The sequence below is a fragment of the Pteropus vampyrus genome, unplaced genomic scaffold, assembly GCF_000151845.1.
Source record: "Pteropus vampyrus isolate Shadow unplaced genomic scaffold, Pvam_2.0 Scaffold571, whole genome shotgun sequence".
NCBI lineage: Eukaryota > Metazoa > Chordata > Mammalia > Chiroptera > Pteropodidae > Pteropus > Pteropus vampyrus.
Window position 1 is genome coordinate 169,511 of NW_011889352.1, and position 9,713 is coordinate 179,223.

General features: G+C 31.9%; 1 protein-coding gene across 10 annotated transcripts in view; it reads right to left on the reverse strand.

Moving 5' to 3' along the window:
* The window catches only part of EHBP1 (EH domain binding protein 1), a 322,192-nt gene that overhangs the window by 105,561 nt on the left and 206,918 nt on the right, over window positions 1-9,713 (reverse strand). The gene's annotated exons all lie outside the window — the stretch shown is intronic.

A 9,713-nucleotide genomic window follows, 5' to 3' on the forward strand; every position in this document is an offset into this window, starting at 1 on the left:
CCCCCCCCCAAAAAAAAGAGATAAAAATTTGGCATGCAATAAAAAGGATTAACAAAGCCAAAAGTTGCTTCTTTGAAAGGACGAAATCAATTAAACCTCTAATGTGACCGACCAAGATAGAGGGAAGCAAATTCCTAGAAATACAAAACCTGGATAGTTCTATAACATTAAAGAAACTGAATTTGTAATTAAAAACCTTCTTATGAACAAAATTCTAGTTGACATCACTGGTAAGTTCTACCAAACATTTAAGGATGAAATGTCTGAAGCATTACACAAATTCTTCCAGAGAATAAGAAAAACGGGTTTATTTCCCAATTCACTTAATGATCCTTGCAAATTTTGATATCAAAACTCAATAGTACAAGGCAAAGTTACAGGAAAACCTGTCATGAGAAGAAAAGTCTCAATGAAAATGTTAGCATATTGAATCCAGCAATTTATAAATTGAACAAACTGGATTTACCCCAGGATGCACATTTGACTTAAAGTTAGCAAATCTACTGACATAACTTGTTATATTAACAGATTATAGGGAAAAATATGTAGATAGAATCACCTAAGTGCAGAAAAACTTTTAATATAATTTAAGATCCATTTATATTCTATAAAATAATCTTAGCATTCCTTAACTTGAAAAAAGCTTACCACAGATATTACAATAGTAAAATATTTAGTTTTCTATTTGAGAATGAGATTCTATCACTACTTTTATTCCACATTGTGTTGGAGATTATAGCTATCATATTAAGGCCAGAAAAAGAAAGGTATAAACATTGGAAAAGAAATGAAACTATAAAATTGTTGCTATTTTCAAATAATATAATACAGAAAATTCAAATGAATCTACAGATAATTAACATTAATGAGAAAATTTAAAGAAGCTGCTGGATACGAAAAGAAAATTTATAAAACCTACTACATTAACAAAAGCAATTAGAAATTAAAAATTTTAAAACCACTGATAAGGCTTAAACATATCAAGTACTAAGGAATAAATCTACTAAATAAATCTATTAAATCTAATAAATAATGTGCATGACTTATTATAAAAACTATCACATTTTATTGTGAGAGAATATAGGAGACCTAAAGAAATGGAGAATATACCATATTCATGGATAAAAAGACTCAATTTTGTAAAGATACCAATTTTTTTCCCAGGGAAAGGGTTAACCAACAGACCTAAACTCTTTCTTCATGAGGAAATGACCGTGAGTTTAGCAACATTTCCATAGAAATATTGAATTAAGAATAACACGAAATGTCAGATGTTATCAGACAACACTAATTATTGTAAAAATGACCCAGTTTGGTGAACTACATTTAAACTTGGAAGCCTGTGAATAGACTATAAATGCCTACTAAAAAGCAAAGGCCACAGCTTCCCTGTGCTTAGTGTGATTCTTATAGCCAAATGTGATCCCCAAGGGATCTAACAGTTGCAAGTATGGGCTGTTACAAGATCCTATATTTTATAAGCCAGAGTGGTCTACATTGACCCACCTTACAACTAAATAGCTCATGTGTTTGTGTGTGGGGGAAATATAATGCTGCATTCCTGATGCTATAATGTTAACTTATATATTAAACAACTTAAACTCAGAATATCCAAAAACCTCTACAAATCAGTAAGAAACAGAGGTCTGTCAATAGAAAAATGGGCAAAAACTGAATGTGCACTTTGCAAAAGGAGAAACTTGAATATCTAGTAAACATAAGATAATCTGTTCCATCACATTAGTATTCAGAGAATTGCACGAGGCTCTACTATGCACTCCCCCCACCCCTAGAAAGGCTAAAATTTTAAAGTCTTTTGTTAAAATGAAATAAAATTTTAATGAAATTAACAATATCATGTGTTGTCAAGGAATGTGGAGCAAAAGGAGCTCACACAGCGCTGATGGAAAACCACAATGGCATTATCTCTATGGTAAATTTGAAGATATGCCTAACCTATGACCAGCAATCATAGGTTTATATCTTATGAAAATATATGCTTACATAGAACAGAAATGTATGCTTATACATGTTTAAAAATGTTCACAGCAGCACTGTTTATAATTTCCCAAATTTGAAAATAATCCAAATGTTCATCAACAATAAAATAGATTTTAAAACTGTGGCCTACTCAGATAGTAAAATACTAAACACATACAGAAATATACGTTTAAACCTAAAACATCCTATTGAACAACAACAACAAAAAAAAACAGGTAAAAATTCATATATACATAAGATTCCATTTATATAAAATGAAGAAACAAAGTAAACTATAGTGCTTAAGGATATGTACTATATTTGCCAAAAAGCAAAGAACAAAATAGTTACTATAAAATTATGACAGTAATTATCTTTAGGTAGAGGAAAGAGTTAGGATAAGGAAAGGGCACAAAAGCAGATGGCTCCTGGAGTGTTGGCAAACATCTAATTCTTGTGGCATTTTTGTAGATGTTCACTTAATTTGTTAAGCTGTGTATTATGTTTTATGTACTTTTTGAATATATTTCACATATATGTTAAGTTTCACAGCAAAAAGAAGTTAAAAATAATATTGGAATTGCTAGAAATTATAAAATAAAGATGGTGGTTTTCTAATTCACTTTGAAAATTACCTAAAGGTAACAACTATAATGAGAAACAGAAAAGTAAATCTTTTTTAACTTAAAAACTAAAAGACATACGTAACCCTGACCTGCAATATATGGGGACATGTTAACAATTAAATCAACAGTTAAACTTCCTAAAATATCAGAAGAATCAAATATACATAAAACAAAAAATATAACTCATAATGTAAAATTTTGTTCAATTTGGAAAGCATAAAATGTGATATCAGAACCAAAATCAAATATATCTAGTAATTATGTAGAATAGGGAGAGTAGAAATAGACCCATATACAATAGAAGTGAGGAAAAGAATGGACTTAAAGACTTGTGTGAAATGACTTGTGATGGCATTAACAAATATTACTTTTTTATATTATGTAATCAAATGTGACAACATTTAGAAGACCTTCAGGAGTTAAGGAATCGACATTTTCCAAATGAACAATGCATGATGTTATAAAACCCTGCATTAATAAAATATCCATTGAAAATTCAAGATAGACCAATGTATTGTTTCAGATTCCACTCTGCCAATAACAAACTATCATTTTTGAGTTTGGTGTAGTATTAAAGAATTCAATTCCCAGTTATTTGAAAAGTATATTAAAATATTCTTATTTTTCCAATTATATAAGTGAGTAAAGTCAGATTTTCTTCATATACTTCAACCAAACAACATATTACAACAGGTTAAAAGTCAAAGCTGTCTTCTATTAAGCCAGACATTAAAGTTTGGCAAAAGTGGGAAAAAATTCATTCTTCTTAATAAATTGTTTTTGTTTTGGAAAATATAGTCATTTTTCATTAAAAATGTTATTTGTTAAAATGTATGTAATGGTTTATTATTATTATATTAAGTGAATTAATACATTTTAAAATTTTCTCATTTTTAATTTCTAATATTGTAATTATCAATAATAGGTAATTCACATAAACAAAAATCCTTTGGGGTCAAAATCAGTAAGATATTTTTTAATTTGGTAAAATATACATAATAGCGTATACCATCTTAACTATTTTTAAGTGGTGTTAAGCACATTCTTATAGTGCAACTATCACCATCATCCATCACCAGAATGCTTTATCTTACAGAATTAAAACTCTATAACCAAGAAACAGTAATTCCCCTTTCCCACAGCCTATGGCAACCACTATTTTACTTTCTGTTTCTATGATTTTGACTACTCTAGGTACTGTATATAAGTGGAATGATACATATTTGTCATTTTGTGACTTGCTTACTTCATTAAGCATAATGTCCTCAAGGGTCATTCATGTTACAGCATATGTCAGAATTCCCTTCCTTTTCAAGGCTAGGTAATATACCATTGTATGTATATGCCATTTTGTTTGTCCATTTATATCTTGATAGATACATGGATTGGCTTCATGTTTTAGCTACTGTGAATAATGCTGCTATGAATATGGGTGTACACATAGATCTTGAAGACCCTGCTTTCAATTCTTTTGGGTATATATCCAGAACTAAAATTGCTGGATCATATGGTAAATCTATTTTTTAAATTTTGAGGAAGTTCTATAATGATTCCATACTGTCTAGAATTACTGTACATCATGACCAAGTAGGATTTATTCCTGAAATGCAGTGCACAAGGTCTCTATTTCTCCACATCCTTGCCAACACTTATTTTTTTCTGTTTTTAAATAGCGGCCATTCTAACGGGTGTGAAGTGGTATCTCAATGTGGTTTTGATTTGCATTTCTCTAATGATTAGTGATGTTGAGCATTTTTTTTATGTGCCCAATGGCCATTCATACATATTCTTTGGTGAAATGTACCTTTGGTGTTATACTCAAGAATTCATTGCCAAATCCAAGGTCATGAAGCTTCTGTGTTATGTTCTCTTCTAAGAGTTTTATAGTTTTAGCATGTGAATACAGTTTTTCCAGGACCATTTATTGAAAAGACGGTACTGTTCCCATTGAATGGACCTGATACCCTTGTTAAAAATCATTTGACCATATATGCAAGGTTTATATCTTTGCTCTCTATTCTATTCCACTGCTCTATAAGTCTGTCTTTATGCCAGTACCACCTTATTTTGATTACTGTACTTTTGTAGTAAGTTGTGAAGTCAGGAAGTGTGAGCCCTGTAACTGTTCTTTTTCAAGATTGTTTTGACTATTTAGAGTCCCCTACGATTCCATATGAATTTTAGGATGAATTTTTCTATTTTTGTAAAAAGCTTTTCTAGGAATTTGATGGGAATTGCAGTGAATCTGTAGATCTCTTTGAGTTATATTTACTTACCTTAACAATACTAAGTCTTCCAATCTATGAACATGAGCTGTCTTTCCATTTATTTTTGTCTTCTTTAATTTCTTTCATCATGGTTTTCTACTCTTCGGTATACAAGTCTTTCACCTTCTCGGTTAATTCCTAAGTATTTTTTTTTCTTTTTGATATGATTGTAAATGAAATTGTTTTCTTAACTTTCTTTTCAGATCGTTCACTATTAGTGATAGAAATTCAAGTGATTTTGCTGACTTTGTATCCTTTGCTGAACTAATTTATTAGTTCTAACAGATTATGGTGGATTCTTTAGGGTTTTCTATACACATATGGTCATATCATCTGTACACAGAGATAATGTTTGCTATGGGTTTTTCATATATGGCTTTTATTATTTTGAGGTAGTTTCTGTCTATTTCTCTCTAGTTTGTTGAGTGTTTTTATTATGAAAGGGTGTTGAAATCTGTCAAATGCTTTTCTGTACTTACTGAGATAATCCTGTGATTTTAATCTTTCATTATATTAATGTAGTGTTGATCAATTTTTGTATGTTGAACCATCCTTGCATTTCAGGAATAAATCTTACTTGGTCATGATGTACAATTCTTTTAATATGCTGCTGAAATCAGTTTCTTGGTATGTTGTTGAGGATTTGTACACCAATGTTTACGAGGAATATTGGCCTATTGTTTTCTTTTTTTTTTTGTAGTGTCTTTATTGGTTTTGGTATCAGGGCAATGCTGACCTTTTAGAATGAATTAGAAAGTGCTCTCTCTTCTTCAATGTTTGGGAAAACTTTGAGAATAATTTGTGGTTTTTCTTCTTTAAATGGTAGAATTCACCAGTGAAGCCATCAGGTCCAGGGCTTTTCTTTGTCGAGACATTTTTGATGATTGGTTCAATATCCTTATGAGTGATAGGTCTATTCAGGTTTCATGTTTCTTTATGATTGTCTTGGTAAGTTCTGTGTTTCTAAGAATTTGTCCATTTCATCTAAGTTATCCAATATGTTGGCAGACAGCTGTTCATAGTACTATCTTATAATCCTTTTTATTTCCGTAGCATTGGTAGTAATGTCCTCACTTTCTCTTCTGATTTTAGTAATTTAAATCTTCTTTCTTTTTTTCTTAGTTCTTCTAGCCAAAGGTGTATCAATTTTGTTGATTTATTCGAAGAACTAACTTTTGGTTTCATTAATTATCTATCTTTTTTCAAAGATTTTATTTTTTAGAGGAGTTTTAGGTTCACAAAAAATTTAGAAGACAGTATAGAGATTTCTCACATACCCTTGCCTCTTCACAGGCACAGCCTTTCCAATTATATACATCACTCACTGTAGGTTACCAAGGATGAGCTTACGTTGACACATTATAATAACATAAAGTTCAGTTTACCTTAGGATTCACGCTTGGTGGTGTACATTCTATCGTTTTTGACAAATATATAATGACATATGTCTATCATTATAATGTCATACAGAGTTTTTTCATTCCTCTGTGCCCTATCTAGTCATCCCTTCCCCTCTACCTCCTCCACTGCCCATCCTGGTCCTGGCAACCACTGATCTTTTCATTGTCTCCATTGTTTAACCTTTCCCAGAATGTCATTTAGCTAAAACCACACAGTATATAGTCTTTTCTTATTAGCTTCTTTCACTTAGTAATACACATTTAGGTATCCTTTTCATGGCTTGGTAGCTCGTTTATTTTTAGCACTAAATAATATCTCATTGTCTGGATATACCAGTTTATTTGTTCATTCATCTTCTGAAGGATATCTTAGTTGCTTCCAAGTTTTGGCAATTATCAGTAAGCTGCTATAATCATCTATGTACAGGTTTTTGAGTAGACAAAAGCTTTCAACTCCTTTAAGTACATACTAAGGAGTACAATTGCTGGATCATATGGTAAGAAGATATTTACTTTTGTAAGAAATCTCCAAACTGTCTTCCAAGGTAGCTGTACCATTCTTATGCTCCACATCCTTGCCAGCATTTGGTGATGTCAGTGTTCCAGATTCTGGCCATTCTAATGGATGTGTAGTGGTATCTCATTGTTTTGATTTGCATTTCTCTGATGATGTGATGTGAAGCATCTTTTGATATGCTTATTGGCAATTTTTAAATCTTTGGAGAGTTGTCTGTTAAGGTCATTGACCTATTTTTAATTGAGTTGTTTTCTTACTGTTGCGTTTTAACTGTTCTTTGCATATTTTGGATAAGACTCTTTTATCAGAAAGGTCTTTTGTGTGTACTTCTCCTCTGTGGTTTGTCTTCTCATTATCTCCACATTGTCTTTTGCAGACAGGAAATTTTTAACTTGAATGAAATTCAGCTATTCTATTATTCTTTAATGAATTATACCTTTGGTGTTATATCTGAGAAGGCATCCCCACACCCAAATTCTTCTAGGTTTTTTCCTAAAACAATTCTAGGAGTTTACAGTTTTGTGTTTTCATTTAGGTCTATGATCCATGTTTTGATATAATTTTTGTGATGAGTATAAGGTCTGTGTCTAGATTAATATTTTTGCATACGAATGTCTAGTTGTTCCAGCACCATTCATTCTATAATTTTTCTATTCTCTACTTTATTTATCTTGGTATACGATCTATTATTCCCTTCCTTCTGCTAGCTTTGAGTTTAGTTTGTTCTTTTTCTTGTTCTTTAAGTTGTAAATTAGGTTGTTGATTTGAGATCTTTTTTTTAAAATTTAACAATGATATGTTTTATTTAATCTAACATATTCAAAACATTGCCATTCTAATAAACAATTAACTCATAAAATTATTAATATTTTCTATTCTTAGTTTGGACTAAATCTTTACATTTCAGGCTGCAAACCAGTTACAATAACACTATCTTTTAGACTAACAATTTTAAAAAATGTATTAATCTCTAAATCATGTAGAAAACAAAATGTGGAATTACAAAGTGTGTTACAGTGCCAGGTTTTACACTTGACCCTGTATTTACCTTTACCAAGACTTCTTCATATTACTGTCTAATGTCCGTTCATTTTGACCTGCAGGACTTTAGTATTTCTTGCTGGGCAGGTCTAGTGCTAACAAACTCCTTCGATTTTTGTTTATCTGGGAATGTCTTAATTTGTCTCTCACTTTTGAAAAAAAATTTTGCCAGATACAGAATGTTTTGATTGATAGTATTTTTCTTTTAGTACTTTGAATATATAGCTCACTGTACTGTATCTTCCAAAGTTTCTGATAAGAAATCTGCTGATAATTTTATTGTGGATCCCTGCATAAGACAAGTTACTTTTCTCTTGATGATTTCAAGATTCTCTCTTTGTCTTTCAACGGTTTGCTTAGATTGTTATCTGGTGCGGATCACTTTGAGTTCTTCCTATTTGTATAACTGAACTTTTTTGGTGTTTATATCTTTCCTCAAACTTGGAAAGTTTATTATTTCTTCAAGTAATCTCTCTACCCCTTTCACTCTTCTCCTTCTGGGACTCCCATAATGTGATATTGATCTACCTGACAGTGTCCCACAGTTCTCTTGGGCTCTATTCACTTTTCCTTTTCCTTTGTTTCTTAGATGCTGTAATTTCAACTGTTCAAGTTCACTGATTGTTCTGCTTGCTCAAACCCACCTTTGAATCCTAGTAAATTGTTCATTTCAGTTATTGTACTTATCCATCCCTAGAATTTGTTTTTAGTTTATTTTTAGGTTTTCTCTTTATTGATATTTCCATTTTGGTCATATATCATTTTCTTGACTTTTTTTTTTCACATCTTCATTATATTCTTTGAGCATCTTTAAGACATTCATTTTTAGAGTATTTGTCTAATAGGAACACCATGTGTTCTTTCTCAGAGACAGTTTCTGTTAGTAAATTTTTTTCCAGTGAATAGGCCATACTTTCCCATTTCTTTGTATGCCTTGTGATTTTTTGTTGTTGTTGTTCAAAACTGGATATCAGAATGTTATAATGTGGTAACTTTATGTGGATGAGATATAAACTTAGGGTCTTCTCAAAGCTTTCCTGAGCCTGTGCCCTTCTCTGCCATGTGTGGTGATTTTCTAATTTCTCCTGTATATGCAGTTGCCTTTGAATATACTCATTTTTAATGTCTAGCCCCCCAAAGAGGAAAAGACAAAATAAGGGGGGGGTAGGAGAAGCACTGACCCTTTGAGTCCCCTAGAACTTGTTTTAGCCTATGGGGAAGGGGCCTGCAATATGGTATGTGTGTGTATAATAATGTCTGGCTACCTCTACGTCTGCATTTTTCTGAGCAGAGGCTACAATCAGTGATCAGAATACAGATCTCTGCTATATGGAGGATTAGGGTCCTTACTACCCACCCTGGCTCCTGCAAGTTGTATGCAAGCTGTTCCAGGAACATGTGCATAGCTGCCTGACATGGGACTGGGAGGCGGTAGATTGGTAATCACTGCTGAGCCAAGAAGCTGAAACTGACCACAAATTAACTACAATTTGTCCTCTAAGCCTTCCCATAGAAGCTGAAAAGTTTCGACAGACTCCAGAGTTCCAAAATATTTCAATAATTGTCAATGCAATTATTGTCTAGATAGGGAGACAGAGTTCTGGTGTTTCTTACTCCATTGTCTTCCTAAAATCCTCTATCTTCTCAATAACTTTTAAAAGTGTCAGGGCATTCTGAGATAAAAAGGTTTCAGAGTCACTGTTGTAGACAGTGCATAAATGTAGGTCTGGGAATTACCATATTTTTAAATGACCAAATGAACTAGCACTAGCTTTTCAGTGTATCAAAGCAAAATGAAGATAAGGAAACTAATTGGTGGCATATGTTATCTGGTGCTAAACGAAACTAAACTAAAGCATCAATTTCAGAAAGATTCTCCTTG